At 42.8% G+C, this 15,021-nt stretch overlaps 1 long non-coding RNA gene across 2 annotated transcripts in view; it reads right to left on the reverse strand.

Annotated features, from left to right (window-relative positions):
* LOC141408494 (uncharacterized) overlaps positions 1–15,021 on the reverse strand; it is a 63,384-nt gene that overhangs the window by 18,468 nt on the left and 29,895 nt on the right. Inside the window, exon 3 of one of the 2 annotated variants that reach the window (XR_012423555.1) lies at positions 12,287–14,186. The exons of the other annotated variant lie outside the window; for it this stretch is intronic. This is a non-coding gene — a long non-coding RNA (uncharacterized lncRNA). Of the gene's footprint in view, positions 1–12,286; positions 14,187–15,021 lie in introns of those variants that run through there. 2 annotated transcript variants of the gene reach the window in all.

A 15,021-nucleotide genomic window follows, 5' to 3' on the forward strand; every position in this document is an offset into this window, starting at 1 on the left:
CTGCAGGGACGCCTGCCTTGATCATTCACCCACATTCCATTGGTGTCTGATCACCGCGGGGATGCCTGCCTTGGTCATTTACCCACGTTTCCTTGGTGGCAAGTCAATCGTGGGGATGCCTGCTTTGGCTGCTCACCCACATTATACCTAGCCCAGCGCTGCTCACCCCCGCCCCCGACCCCGTGTCTCTACCTTTCTCTTTAAACTGACCTCCTTCACTATGGGCAACCTTCTGCCCTCCTTTCCCCCTTCTTCTCCCTTAGCCTGTGTTCTTAAAAACCTAAAACCCCTTCAACTAACACCTGACCTAAAACCTAAACATCTTATTTTCTTCTGTAATACCACTTGGCCCCAATACAAACTTGACAATAGTTTCAAGTGGCCAAAGAATGGTATTTTCGATTTGTCTATCCTATAAGACCTAGATAATTTTTGTTGAAAATTCGGCAAATTGTCTGAGGTGCCTGACGTCTAGGCATTCTTTACACATCGGTCCCTCCCTAGTCTCTGCTCCCAACGCAACTCATCCCAAATCTTTCTTCTTTCTCCCCTGTCTGTTCCTTCAGGCTCCATCCCAAGCTTTGAGTCCTTTGAACCCTCCTTTTCTACAGACCCATCTCAACTTTCCCCCGCTCCCCAGGCTGCTCCTTGCCAGGCTGAGCCAGGTCCCAATTCTTCCTCAGCCTCTGCTCCCCAACCCTATCCTTCTATCACCTCCCCTCCTGACACCTCATCCTGCTTATAGTTTCGTTCCATGACGAGCCCGCCCCCACCTGCCCAACAATTTCCTCTTACAGAGATGGCTGGAGCTGAAGGCATAGTCAAGGTTAATGCTCCTTTTTCTTTAGCTGACCTCTCCCAGATCAGTTAGCAATTAGGGTCTTTTTCATCAAATATAAAAACCCAGCCCAGTCCATGGCCCATTTGGCAACAACTGATAGACACTTTATGACACCAGACTGAGAGAGGCCAGAAGGCCGTCTTATTCTCAATATGCATTTTATTACCCAATCCGCTCCTGACATTAGAAAAAGCTCCAAAAATTAGATTCTGCCCCTCAAACCCCACAACAGGACTTAATTAACCTTGCCTTCAAGGTGTACAATAATAGAGAAGAGGCAGCCAAGTGGCAATGTATTTCTGAGTTGCAATTGCTTGCCTCCACTATGAGAGAATCACCAGCCACATCTCCAGCACACAAGAACTTCAAAATGCCCAAACTGCAGCAGCCAGGCATTCCTCCAGGACCACCTCCCCCAGGATCTTGCTTCAAGTGCCAGAAATCTGGCCACTGGGCCAAGGAATGCCCACAGCCCGGGATTCCTCCTAAGCCATGTCCCATCTGTGCAGGACCCCACTAGAAATCAGACTGTCCAACTTGCCCGGCAGCCACTCCTAGAACCCCTGGAACTTTGGCCCAAGGCTCTCTGACTAACTCCTTCCCAGATCTTCTTGGCTTAGCAGCTGAAGACTGATGTGGCCCAATCGCCTCGGAAGCCTCCTGGACCATCACAGACACTTCAGGTAACTCTTACAGTGGAGGATAAGTCTATCCCTTTCTTAATTGATACGGAGGCTACCCACTCCACATTACCTTCTTTTCAAGGGCCTGTTTCCCTTGCCTCCATAACTGTTGTGGGTATTGACGGCCAGGCTTCTAAACCTCTTAAAACTCCCCCACTCTGGTGCCAACTTGGACAACATTCTTTTATGCACTCTTTTTTAGTTATCCCCACCTACCCAGTTCCCTTATTAGGCTGAGTCATTTTAACCAAATTATCTACTTCCCTGACTATTCCTGGGCTAAAGCCACATCTTACTGCTGTACTTTTACCCAACTCAAGGCCTCTTTTACATCCTCCCCTTGTATCTCCCTACCTTAATCCACAATTATAGGATACCTCTACTCCCTCCTTGGTGACTGATCATGCACCCCTTATCATCCCATTAAAACCTAATCACCCTTACCCTACTCAACACCAATATCCCATCCCACAGCAGTTTTAAAAGAGTTAAAGCCTGTTATCACTCGCCTGTTACAACATGGCCTCTTAAAGCCTACAAATTCTCCTTACAACTCCCCTATCTTATGTGTCCAAAAACCAGACAAGTCTTACAGGTTGGTTCATGATCTTTGCCTTATTAATCAAGTCATCTTTCCCATCCATCCTATAGTGCCAAACCCATATACTCTCCTATCCTCAATACCTCCCTCCACAACCCATTTTTCTGTTTTGGATCTCCAAGATGGTTTCTTTACTCTTCCTTTACACCCTTCATCCCAGTCTCTCTTCATTTTCACTTGGACTGACCCTGACACCCATCAGTCTCAGCAACTTACCTGGGCTGTACTGCCACAAGGCTTCAGGGACAGCCCTTATTACTTCAGCCAAGCTCTTTCTCATGATTAACTTTCTTTCCACCCCTGTGCTTCTCACCTTATTCAATATATTCATGACCTTCTACTTTGTAGCCCCTCCTTTGAATCTTCTCAATAAGACACCCTTCTGCTCCTTCAACATTTATTCTCCAAGAGATATCGGGTATCCCCCTCCAAAGCTCAAATTTCTTCTCCACCCGTTACCTACCTCAGCATAATTTTCATGAAAACACACATGTTCTCTCTGCCAGTTGTGTCCGGCTGATCTCTCAAACCCAAACCCAAACCCATTCTACAAAGCAACAACTCCTTTCCTTTCTGGGCATGGTTGGATACTTTCATCTTTGGATACATGGTTTTGCCATCCTAACAAAACCATTATATGAACTCACAAACGGAAACCTAGCTGACCCCATAGATCCTAAATCCTTTCCCCACTCCTCTTTCCGTTCCTGGAAAACAGCTGTAGAGACTGCTCCCACACTAGCTCTCCCTGACTCATCCCAACCTTTTTCATTACACACAGCTGAAGTGCAGGGCTATACAGTCAGAATTCTTATACAAGAACCAGGACTGTGCCCTGTAGCCTTTTTGTCCAAACAACTTGACTTTACTGTTTTAGGCTGGCCCTTATGTCTGCATGCGGCGGCTGCCATCACTCTAATACTTTCAGAGGCCCTTAAAATAAAAAGCTATGTTCCACTTACTCTCTATAGTTCCCATAACTTTCAAAATCTATTTTCCTCCTCACGTTTGACGCATATACTTTCTGCCCCCCTGGCTCCTTCAGCTGTACTCACTATTTGTTGAATCTCCCACAATTACCATTGTTCCTGGGCCAGACTTCAATTCGGCCTCTCATCTTATTCCTGCTACTACATCTGAACCCCATGACTGTATCTCTCCAATCCACATGGCATTCTCCCCATTTTCCCATATTTCCCTCTTTCCTGTTCCCCACCCAGACCACACTTGGTTGATTGATGGTAGTTCTTCCAGGCCAAATCACTAATCACCGGCAAAGGCAGGCTATGCTATAGTGTCTCCCACATCTATCATTGAGTTTATAGCCCTGCGCCCTTCCACTACCACTCAACAAGCTGAACTCATTGCCTTAACTTGAGCCATCATTCTTGCAAAGGGACTGCGTGTCAATATCTATACAGATTCTAAGTATGCCCTCCACATCCTTTGCCACCATGCTGTTATATGGGCAGAAAGACGTTTCCTCACTACACAAGGTCCTCCATCATTAATGCCTCCTTAATAAATAAACTCTTCTTAAAGCTGTTCTACTTCCAAGGAAGCTGGGGTCATTCACTACAAGGGGCATCAAAGGGCATCAGATCCCATTGCTCAGGGCAACGCTTATGCTGATAAGGTAGCTAAAGAAGCAGCTAGCATTCCAACTTCTGTCCCTCATGGCCAGTTTTTCTCCTTCTCATCTTTTCACTTTACATTTCCAGTTTTGCCTTACGCAAGGTCTCTTCTTCCTCTGTGGCTCCTCCGCCTACATGTGTGTACCTGTTAATTGAACAGGCACATGTACACTAGTTTTCCTTACCCTCAAAAATCAATTTGCAAATAGCATTGAACAGCTTCCTGTTCCCCTCATGACACCAACACTTCACTACTATTTTGTTTTGTTCTTATTATTAATATAAGAAGACAGGAATAGGCCTTGACTTACTGCTCAAAAAGGACTCTGTATGTTTTTAAATGAAGAGTGTTGTTTTTACCTAAATCAGTCTGGCCTGGATATGACAACATAAAAAAAAAAAAACAAAAAAACTCAAGGATAGAGCCCAAAAACTCGCCAACCAAGCAAATAATTACACTAAACCCCCTTGGGCACTCTCTAATTGGATGCCCTGCATCCTCCCAATTCTTAGTCCTTATACCTGCTTTTCTCCTTCTCTTATTTGGACTTGGGTCTTCCATTTAGTTTCTCAATTCATACAAAACCGCATCCAGGCCATCACCAATCATTCTATATGACAAATGCTCCTTCTAACAACCCCACAATATCACCCCTTAACCCAAAATCTTTCTTCAGTTTAATCTTTCCCACTCTAGGTTCCCACGTTGCCCCTAATCCCACTCAAAGCAGCCCTAAGAAACATCACCATTATCTCTCCATATCACCCCCCAAAATTTTCGCCACCCTAACACTTCACCACTATTTTGTTTTGGTTTTCTTATTAAAATAAGAAGACAGGAATGTCAGGCCTCTGAGCCCAAGCTAAGCCATCATATCCCCTGTGACTGGCACATATACATCCAGATGGCCTGAAGCAACTGAAGAACCACACAAGAAGTGAAAGTAGCCAATTCCTGCCTTAACTGAGGACATTCCACCACTATGATTTGTTCCTGCCTCACCCTAACTGATCTTGTGACACTCCTTCTCCTGGGCAATGAATCTCAGGAGCTCCTCACTGAGCACCTTGTGACCCCTGCCCCTGCCCACAAGAGAACAACCCCCTTTAATTGTAATTTTTCACTACCTACCCAAATCCTATGAAACTGCCCCACCCCTATCTCTCTCCCTTTGCTGACTCCTTTTTCGGATTCAGTTCACCTGCAGTCAGGTGATTAAAAAGCTTTATTACTCACACAAAGCCTGTGTGGTGGTCTCTTCACAGAGATGCATGTAACACCAGTAGGCAGTAGGTAGACATGAGCATGGGGGAATTAAAGGGTCAAAGATTTGATCAAAATATTGGTTGGGGGAAAATGAGGAGAGTGAAAATCACCTGGTGACCACTGAACAGGCCCAGAGACAAAAACTCCTAATCTGAGGAATTTAGAAGGGAAAAAAGACCACCTGGTGACCATCAAACAGGTCATACAGAGGCAAAACTCCTTATCTCGGGGAAAATTAGAAGTAATTAGACTTCCCTGCAGGGTGTGGCGGCTCATGCCTGTAAACTCAGCACTTTGGGAGGCTGAGGCAGGCAGATCACCTGAGGTCAGAAGTTTGAGACCAACCTGGCCAACATGGTGAAACCCCACCTCTAATAAAAAATACCAAAAAAAAAAAAAAAAAAAAAAAATTAGCCAGGCTTGGTGGCAGGTGCCTGTAGTCCCAGCTATTTGGAAGACTGAGGCACAAGAATTGCTTGAACCCAAGCGGCAGAGGTTGTAGTGAGCCAAGACCTCGCCAAAACGACTTTCCTATTATCTAAAGCAGGCTTCTGGTTTCAGATTTCTTTCCCCGAAAAAAACCTATAAGTGACTAAAATTTCTATACACCTCTGGAATGCCGAAACTCATTTGACAACCATAAATACCCCTAAGGAAAAACCCATGGAGGGTGGCACTCTCAGTCCTCTCACTGAGGCACCCCGCTGCACCCTTTTGCAACATTCTTCCTTTCTAATAAACTTTCCTTTTTCAAACCTACACTGTTGCCGGTAAATTCTCTTACCAACCCACAAGTCGACCACTGCCGGTGTTCGGGCTCTGAAACCTTGCCTGGCAGTAGAATCATCCAGAGATCTTTAAGAAATCCCAATGGGCTGGGCGCAGTGGCTCACACCTGTAATCCCAGCACTCTGGGAGGCCAAGGCAGGTGGATCGCAGAAGGCAGAAGTTCACAGCCTGGGCAACACGGCAAAACCCCATTTCTACAAAAAATACAAAACTCAACTGGGTATGGTGGTGCATAGCTGTAGTCCCAGCTACTGGGGAGGCTGAGGTGGGAGGATGGCTTGAGCCAGGAAGTCGAGGCTGCAATGACCCATGATCTTGCCACTGCACTCCAGCCTGGGGTGACAGAAGGAGACTGTCTCCTAATGCCTATGCTGCACCCCAGACCAGAGCCTTGGGCTGGGACCCTAGGCAGCAGACTTTTTCAGCTCCCCAAGTGATTCCAAAGTGCATCCAAGATGGAGAGGCATTGGACTAGATAATCTCTAAGGTTTCCTACCATTGTGGCATTAGGAAGCTAGAGAAAAACAACAATGAATGATTATTATATAATGGTTACTACACATTGAGTGGTGTCACGCACTTCACCTAGAGCTCTATGTGTGCTACTTAATATTCACAGTTAACTTAAGGGGTAGGAATTATACAAATGAAGAAATAAGTTTGAAATGATTTTCATTTCCCCAACATCATGTAACTAAATGTCAGAGCTAGAATTTTTACACAGTTCTCTCTGATGCCCCAAATGGAAACTTGAAATTATTGCATTCTACTATTTTGCATAACTCTCACATGGCATTGGAAATGATTTTTTTAAATCTTGCTTACTTGGATGGAGGCAAATGCCTAATGCTTGTGAATGGGTAAAATATTTGTGAACTTAGGGGCTTTCACTCTATTTCCAGATAAATATTTCTTGTTAAAATGCCTCCATTTCCAAATATGGGCTGTAACCCTCTTTTTTTGAGACAGAGTCTAGCTCTGTCACCCAGGCTAGAGTGCAATGGCATGATCTCAGCTCACTACAACCACAGCCTCCAAAGTAGCTAAGACTACAGACACGCACCACCACACCTGGCCAGTTTTTATATTTTTGTAGAGATGGGGTTTTGTCATGTTGCCCAGGCTAGTCTTGAACTCCTGAACTTAAGCAATCCTCCTGCCTTGGCCTCCCAAAGTGCTATTTTTTATTCAGTATCTTCATACTGAAAAAGTCAACTGTGGAGCATGAATGGCCACCAAACAAATGAGTATAAGATGCTGCCATCTTGTGGCACTTTGGGCCAGGCCAAGTGTGTAAGTAAGCATTAGCGAGGACAGCCCAGCACACGAAACTCTAGCCACACCTGCTGTTTTGCCATCTTTCCAGTGCCTTCCTGGCGGTAACATCATTTTCTTTCTTCAAATTTAATACTAAGAAGGAATCAATGACAGCAACACGAGAAAATAAATAAGAACTGAGGATCAAATAATAAAGTCCTCTAAGGATCAAATAATAAGACCTTCTCCTTTTTTTTTTGAAATGGAGTCTCGCTCTGTCACCCAGGCTGGAGTGCAGTGGTGCTATCTCAACTCACTGCAACCTCCACCTCCCAGGTTCAAGCGATTCTCCTTCCTCAGCCTCCTGAGTAGCTGGGATTACAAGCGCAAGTCACCATGCCCAGCTAATTTTTGTATTTTTAGTAGAGACGGGGTTTCACCATGTTGACCAGGCTGGTCTCGAACTCCCGACCTTGTGATCTGCCTGCCTCGGCCTCCCAAAGTACTGGGATTACAGGCATGAGCCACTGTGCCCAGTCCTCCTTCTAATAACTTGTCTGTATAACCTTTGTCAGGTTAATTTTTCTGGGTCTGAAATTTTCTTATCTATAAAATGGGGACAGTAACACTCATCTCATTAGTATTTTAAGTTCAAATTAGAACACGTGTGTAAAATCCTGGCAAATTGTAGGCATTTGACAAATGTGGCCAAACGTTCCTCCACTTAAGCATTTGTGCTGTTGTGGGTATTGCAATACAAAACCCTCCCTCTGAGTTCCCCCCACCGCCCCCAGCGGTTTCCCCATTACTCACAGCCATTCCAAGATCCTATCAGAGTCTGTATCCTCCAACTCTGCTTATCTCCTACCCCTGGCCCTTTCACCCACCCGACCCTGGGTGACCTGATACACAGCTCTCTCTCTCTGGCCTCAGTTTCCAACACCATGTCTCTCCTTCACCCTGCTCTGCCCACTGGCCTCCTCCCTTTTGCTGTTCCCCTGCCTGAAAGGCTCCCCTAGATACTCTCACAAAGTAGCACAAACACACAAATCCATCCCCAGTCCCTTTCTATCCCCTTTGACCTGTGTAGTTTTAATTTCCAGCACCTCCACCACTCATCTCATATTATATGTTTATTATTTTCTGGCTCCTGCCCCAACTTAAGCACCTGAAGACAGAGACTTCATCTGTCCCTAGTGCCTTGCACAGTGCCTGGTACAGACTAGGCACTCAATTCATATTCATTGAGAGAATGAACAAAAACCCCAGGTAAGGGAATCTAGATGGGTGGCCAAGGCCATTTCCGGAGCACTAGTTCTCACAGTTTCAAGAGTCACTGGGAGCTTATTCCAGGACCCCATCCACAGATATCTGATTAAGGATCTGTAAGTAGGCATTTTAAATGACATCCATGTGAGTCTGAGGCAGTGGTGTGTGGCTCCTTTTGAAAAACACGCTGTGGGGGAACAGATAAGCCTAAGAATGAGTTTACTAGAACAGGGATGCCTTTAGGGCAGTTTCTCAATTTTGGCACTAATAGCATTTGGGACCAAATCAATTCTTTGTCCTGGGTGCTGTCCTGTGCACTGCAGGATGTTTCATAGGATCCCTGGCCTCTGCCTGGTGGATGCCAGTAGCAATCCCTGCTCCCACCTGCTGTGACAATCAAAACTGTCTCCAGACAATCCCAAATGCCCCAAGGGGCAGTGGGGTGGAGTGGGGGGTGGGGTGCAAAATTGCTGCCACCACCTTCCACAGAAGACTATTTCCCTGGAACGTGCAAGGCCCTGGGCCAGTGTGTGTGAGTGTGTACGTGGGTGGGGGGAATGTTAATATTAGCAATATGTTTTAAAAGGTATTGCAAAACTCATGAGCTCATGTGAGCTATGGTGATTTACTGATGAAGATTTAGAATGAGTAGAGAAGAGGTGTTCAGGTATTTGTTGTCAAGTCAGTGCACATGGATCTTTTTTTTTTTTTTTTTTTTTGAGACGGGGTCTCACTTTGTCGCCCAGGCTGGAGTGCAATGGTGCAATCTCGGCTCACTGCAACCTCTGCCTCCTGGGTTCAAGCGATTATTCTGCCTCAGCCTCCCGAGTAGCCGGGACTACAGGCGCCTGCCACCATGCCCGGCTAATTTTTTGTATTTTTAGTAGAGACGGGGTTTCACCGTGTTAGCCAGGATGGTCTCGATCTCCTGACCTCGTGATCCGCCTGCCTCGGCCTCCCAAAGTGCTGGGATTACAGGCGTGAGCCACCGCGCCCGGCTCACATGAATCTTCTTTGTAGTGTCCAGGTGCTGTGTCTTTCTGTTCTGGTTTGAGAACCATCTTTTTATGTTCTTTATTTGCAAATGCACCATTCCTCGCTGGTTTCATAGCTCCCACTCCTGAAGAAGGTAGCAATGCTGTTACTACTCACAATGCCATGACTGTTTGGAACCTGTTTGTATTGAAGCAATATAGACATTTTGGCCTCTGCTGACCCTCAAAACCTTTAACTCATGACACTGAATCATCCACCATACACATGTGGCTCCAGTGACTCTGTTATAAAGATTGTTATCATGCTTCATTGATGACTAACACAAATGCACGTCTTACCCAGAGTCTGAATGGAAATGATAACTACTTTTCTGGTGATATTAAATTATCATTTCAGATTTTTTTTTTTTTTTTTTTTTTTTTTGAGACAGAGTTTCACTTTTGTTGCCCAGGCTGGAGTACAATGGTGTGATCTCGGCTCACCACAACCTCTGCCTCCCAGGTTCAAGTGATTCTCCTGCCTCAGCCTCCCGAATAGCTGGGATTACAGGCATGCGCCACCATGCCTGGCTAACGTTTTATTTTTAGTAGAGATGGGGTTTCTTCATGTTGGTCAGGCTGGTCTCAAACTCCCGACCTCAGGTGATCCCCCTGCCTGGGCCTCCCAAAGTTCTGGGATTACAGGCGTGAGCCACCATGCCCAGCCTATCATTTCAGATTTTATGGCACAAACACACAACTCACCTTCCAACTATGTCTTCTTTTGAACTCATTAGGCTGTTATCATTGCATTTCCTTGAATGTAATCTTCTTCAATGTCAGTAGAACCCTTTCCTTTCATCAGCAGGCAGAATAGATGAGTGGCCCACCTGCACAAGGGTGCTCTGGATAGGAGGTGTCACAGTGTACACAGGCAAGAGTCAGTGGACAGGCCCACACATGCAGCCCAAGCCAAAAGGTCAGTAGTAGAGAAGCAGCAGAAATTCCAAGATATATGAGGGGGAAGATTGACCAAGTGTAAGGTATAGCAACTCAGTGTCTGCTTGTGACAGTCAACCGAAATCTGCATCAGCACCATCCTAATGGTCCAACTTCACATAAGCTAATAAAATAATATTGTATTGGCCAGCAGGCGTGATCTGCCCCACAGGCTGTCCTTTTGGAAATGTGGCCTCGCCACTGGGCTCTGAGACAACCCCACAGGCACATATTCTGCAGCTCCTCAGGACATCTGTTTGACCCCATGCACTAGGAAGAAGGTTAGAGAGCACTTGAAGGGGAGAAACTGAGTTTGGAGCATCCCACCTGGAGAACACTACTAGTCCCAGCCGGTGCCAGTCAAAAGGGAGAAACTTAAAATTTCAAGATAGGTACTCCACAGCGGGATGGGGTCCTGTCTGTCCAGGGCCAAGGGTGGTAGTGCTGCACTAGAGCAATGGTGAGTAGTCAGTAGCTTCTTAAAGCGTTCTTTCACGGGAGGGCAAGGTTCACTTGGTGGAGCATTGGGTCTTTAGTAATGGATTATTCCTGGGATGTTAATTATTAATATTATATATGTTAGCTGGTGGTAAAACATGTAAGATAAAGCTAGAGAAATTTATTTTGCTTTTTTTTAATTTTTAATTTTTATGGGTACATAGTAGGTATATATATATTCATGGAGTGTATAGGATATTTTGATATAGGCATACAATGTGTAGTAATCACATCAGGGTAAATGGGGTATCCATCACCTCAAGCATTCATCCTTTCTTTGTGTTACAAACATTCTAATTGCACTCCCTCAGTTATTCTAAAATATACAACAAATTATTGCTGACTGCAGTCACCCTGTTGCGCTATCAAACACTAAATCCTATTCATTGTATCTAACTATATTTTATATACGTTACCCATCATCCCCATTTCTCACCCACTGGCCTTCTCAGTCTCTGGTAACCATCACACGCTCTGTGAGTTCACTGGTTTTAACTGTTAGCTCCCACAAATAAGTAAGAACATGAGAAGTTTGTCTTTCTGTGCCTGGCTTATTTCACTTAACATAATGTCCTCCAGTTCCATCCATGTTGTTACAAATGACAGGATCTCATTCTTTTTTATGGGTGAATAGTACTCCATTGTGTATATATACCACATTTTCTTTATTCATTCATCTGTTGATGGACATCGAGGTTGCTTCCAAATCTTGGCTATTGTGAATAGTGCTGCAGGAAACAAGGGAGTGCAGATGTCTTCAACATACGGATTTCCTTTGATTATACACCTAGCAATGGGATTACTGGATCATATGGTAGCTCTATTTTTAGTTTTTTGAGGAAATTATATACTGTTCTCCATAGGAGTTATACTAATATATACACCCATCAACAGTGTATGAGGGTTCCCCTTTCTCCACATCTGTGCCAGTGTTTGTTATTGACTATCTTTTGGATAAAATCCATTTTAACTAAGATGAGATGATATCTCATTGTAGTTTTCATTTGCATTTCTCTGATGATCAGTGATGTTGAACACCTTTTTAAATACTTGTTTCCCATTTGTATGTTTTCTTTTGAGAAATGTCTATTTGGATCTTTTATCCAGTTTTTAATCAGATTATTATATCTTTCTCTATTGAGTTATTTGAGCTCCTTATATATTCTGGTTATTCATATCTTGTCAGATGGATAGTTTGCAAATATTTTCTTTCATTCTGTGGGTTGTCTCTTTACTCTGTTGATTGTTTCCTTTGCTGTGTAGAAGCTTTTTAACTTGATGTGATCCCATTTGTCCATTTTTATTTGGTAGCCTGTGCTGATGAGCTATTACTCAAGAAATCCTTACCCAATAGCTACAAATAAAAGCCATCTATGACAGACCCACAAAATACCCCTGCAGAGTTTCCCCAATGTTCTATTTTAGTAGTTTCATAGTTTCAGGTCTTAGCTTTTAAGTCTTTAATCCACTTCGATTTTATTTTTGTATATGGTGAGAGATAGGAGTCCAGTTTCTTTCTTCTGCATATGGATATCCAGTTTTCCCAGCACCATTAATTGAAGAGACTGTCCTTTCCGCAAGGTATGTTGTTGTGAACTTTGTAAAAAATGTTCACTGTAGTTATATGCATTTGTTTATGGGTTGTCTATTCTGTTTCACTGGTCTATGTGTCTGGTTTTATGCCAGCACCATACTGTTTTGGTTACTATTGCTCTGTAATATAATTTGAAGTCAGGTAATGTGATGCCTCCAGTTTTGTTCTTTTTGCTCAGGATGGCTTTAGCTATTCTGGGTCTTTTGTGGTTCCATATATATTTTAGGATTACATTTCTGTGAAGAATGTCACTTATATTTTGATAGGGATTGCATTGAATCTGTAAATTGCTTTGAGTAATATAGACATTTTAATAATATTGTTCTTCTAATTCATGAACAGGGAATATCTTTTCACTTTTTGGATGTCCTCTTCAATTTCTTGCATCAATGTTTCATAGTTTTCATTGCAGAGATATTTCACTTATTTGATTAAGTTTATTCCTTGATATTTTATTTTATTTATAGCTATTATAAATAAGATTATTTCTTTTTTCAGATTGTTCACTGTTGGAATATAGAAATGCTACTGATTTTTGTATGTTGATTTTGTATTCTGCAACTTTACTGAATTTGTTTGTCAGTTTTAGTAGTTTTATGGTGGAGTCTTTTAGGTTTTTCCAAATATAAGCTCTTATCAGTTGCAAACAAGGACAATTTGACTTCTTTCTTTTCAATTTGGATGCTTTTTCTTTCTTCCTCTTGTCTGATTGCTCAGTACTATGTTGAAAACAGTGGTGAAAGTGGGCATCCTTGTCTTATTCCAGAACTTAGAGAAAATGCTTTCAGTTTTTCCCCATTCGGTGTGATACCAGCTGTTGGTCTGTCATATATGGCCTTTATTGTGTTGAGGCATGTTCCTTCTATACCCAGTTTGTTGAGGATTTTTATCATGAAAGGATGTTGAATTTTACCAAATGCTTTTTTGGCAGCAATTGAAATGATCACAGGATTTTTGTCCCTCATTCTGTTGATATGATGTATCAAACTGATTAAGTTGAACCATCTTGGTATCCCTGGGATGAATTCCACTTGGTCATGATAAATGATCTTATTAATGTGTTGTCGAATTCAGTTTGCTAATATTTTGTTGAAGACTTTTGCATCAATGTTCACCAAAGATACTGGCCTGGCCTGTAGTTTTCTTTCTTTGTTTTTTGTTTTGTTTTTTTTTGTTTTATGTGTCTGTGTGTGGTTTTGATATCAAGGTAATACTTGTCTTGCAGAATGAGTTTGGAAGTATTCCTGCCTTCTCTATTTTTTGGAATAATTTAAGTTGGATTGGTATTAGTTTTTCTTTAAATGTTTCGTAGAATTCAGCAGCAAAGCCATTGGGCCCTGAGCATTGCTTTGCTGGGAGACCTTTACTACAGCTTTAATCCCATTATTTGTTACTGGTCTATTCAGGATTTGGATTTCTTCATGGTTCAATCTTGGTAAGTTGTATGTGTCTAGAAATTTATCCATTTCTTCTAGGTTTTCCAATTTATTGACATACAGTTGTTCCTAGTAGTCTCTAATGAACTTTGAATTTCTGTCTGTGGTATCAGTTGCAATGTCTTCTTTTTCATCTCTGATTTTATTCATTTGGAACTTCTCTCTTTTTTTCTTAGTCTGGCTAAAGGTTTGTCACTTTTGTTTATCATTTCAAAAATGCAACTTTTCGGCTGGGCGCAGTGGCTCACGCCTGTAATCCCAGCACTTTGTGAGGCCGAGGCGGGCAGATCATGAGGTCAGGAGTTTGAGACCAGCCTGATCAACATGGAGAAACCCTGTGTCTACTAAAAATACAAAAAAAGAAAAAGAAAAATTAGCCGGGCATGGTGACAGATGCCTGTAATCTCAACTACTCTGGAGGGTGATGCAGGAGAATTGCTTGAACCCGGGAGGCGGAGGTTGCAATGAGCTGAGATCGCACCACTGCACTCTAGCCTCAGTGACAGTGCAAAACTCAGTCTCAAAAAAAAAAAAAAAAAAGCAACTTTTCATTTTGTTGATCTTTTGTATTGTTTTCTTCATTTCAAATGCATTTATTTCTGCTCTGATCTTTATTATTTCTTTTCTTTTTCTAATTTTGTGTTTGATTTACTCTTGCTTTTCTAGCTTTCTCTCTCTGTCTCTCTTTCTCTCTCTGTCTCTCTCTCTCTCTTTCCCTCTCTCTCTCTTTTGTATTTTCTATACAGATGGGGTTTTGCCATGCTGCCCAGGCTGGTCTTGAACTCCTGGGCTCAAGCAATCTGCCCACTTCAACCTCCCAAAGTGCTGGCCACAAGGTGTGAGCCACCAAGCTAGCCTTCTAGGTCTTTAAGATGCATCATTAGGTTGTTTGTTTGATGTTTTACCTTTTTTTAATGTTGGTGCTTATTGTTACAAACTTTCCTCTTCATACTGCTTTTGTTGTATCCCATAGGTTTTGGCATGTTGTGTTTCCATTTTCATTTGTTGCAAGAAATTTTAAAATGTCTTTTTAAATTTCTTCATTGACCCATGATCACTCAGGAGCATATTGTTATTAATTCCCATGTGTTTGTATAGTTTTCAAAACTCCTTATTGATTTCTGGTTGTATTCCATTGTAGTGAGAGAAGATACCTGATATAATTTTTTTTTCAATTTT

The sequence above is a fragment of the Macaca fascicularis genome, chromosome 14 (genome assembly GCF_037993035.2).
Source record: "Macaca fascicularis isolate 582-1 chromosome 14, T2T-MFA8v1.1".
Taxonomy (NCBI): domain Eukaryota; kingdom Metazoa; phylum Chordata; class Mammalia; order Primates; family Cercopithecidae; genus Macaca; species Macaca fascicularis.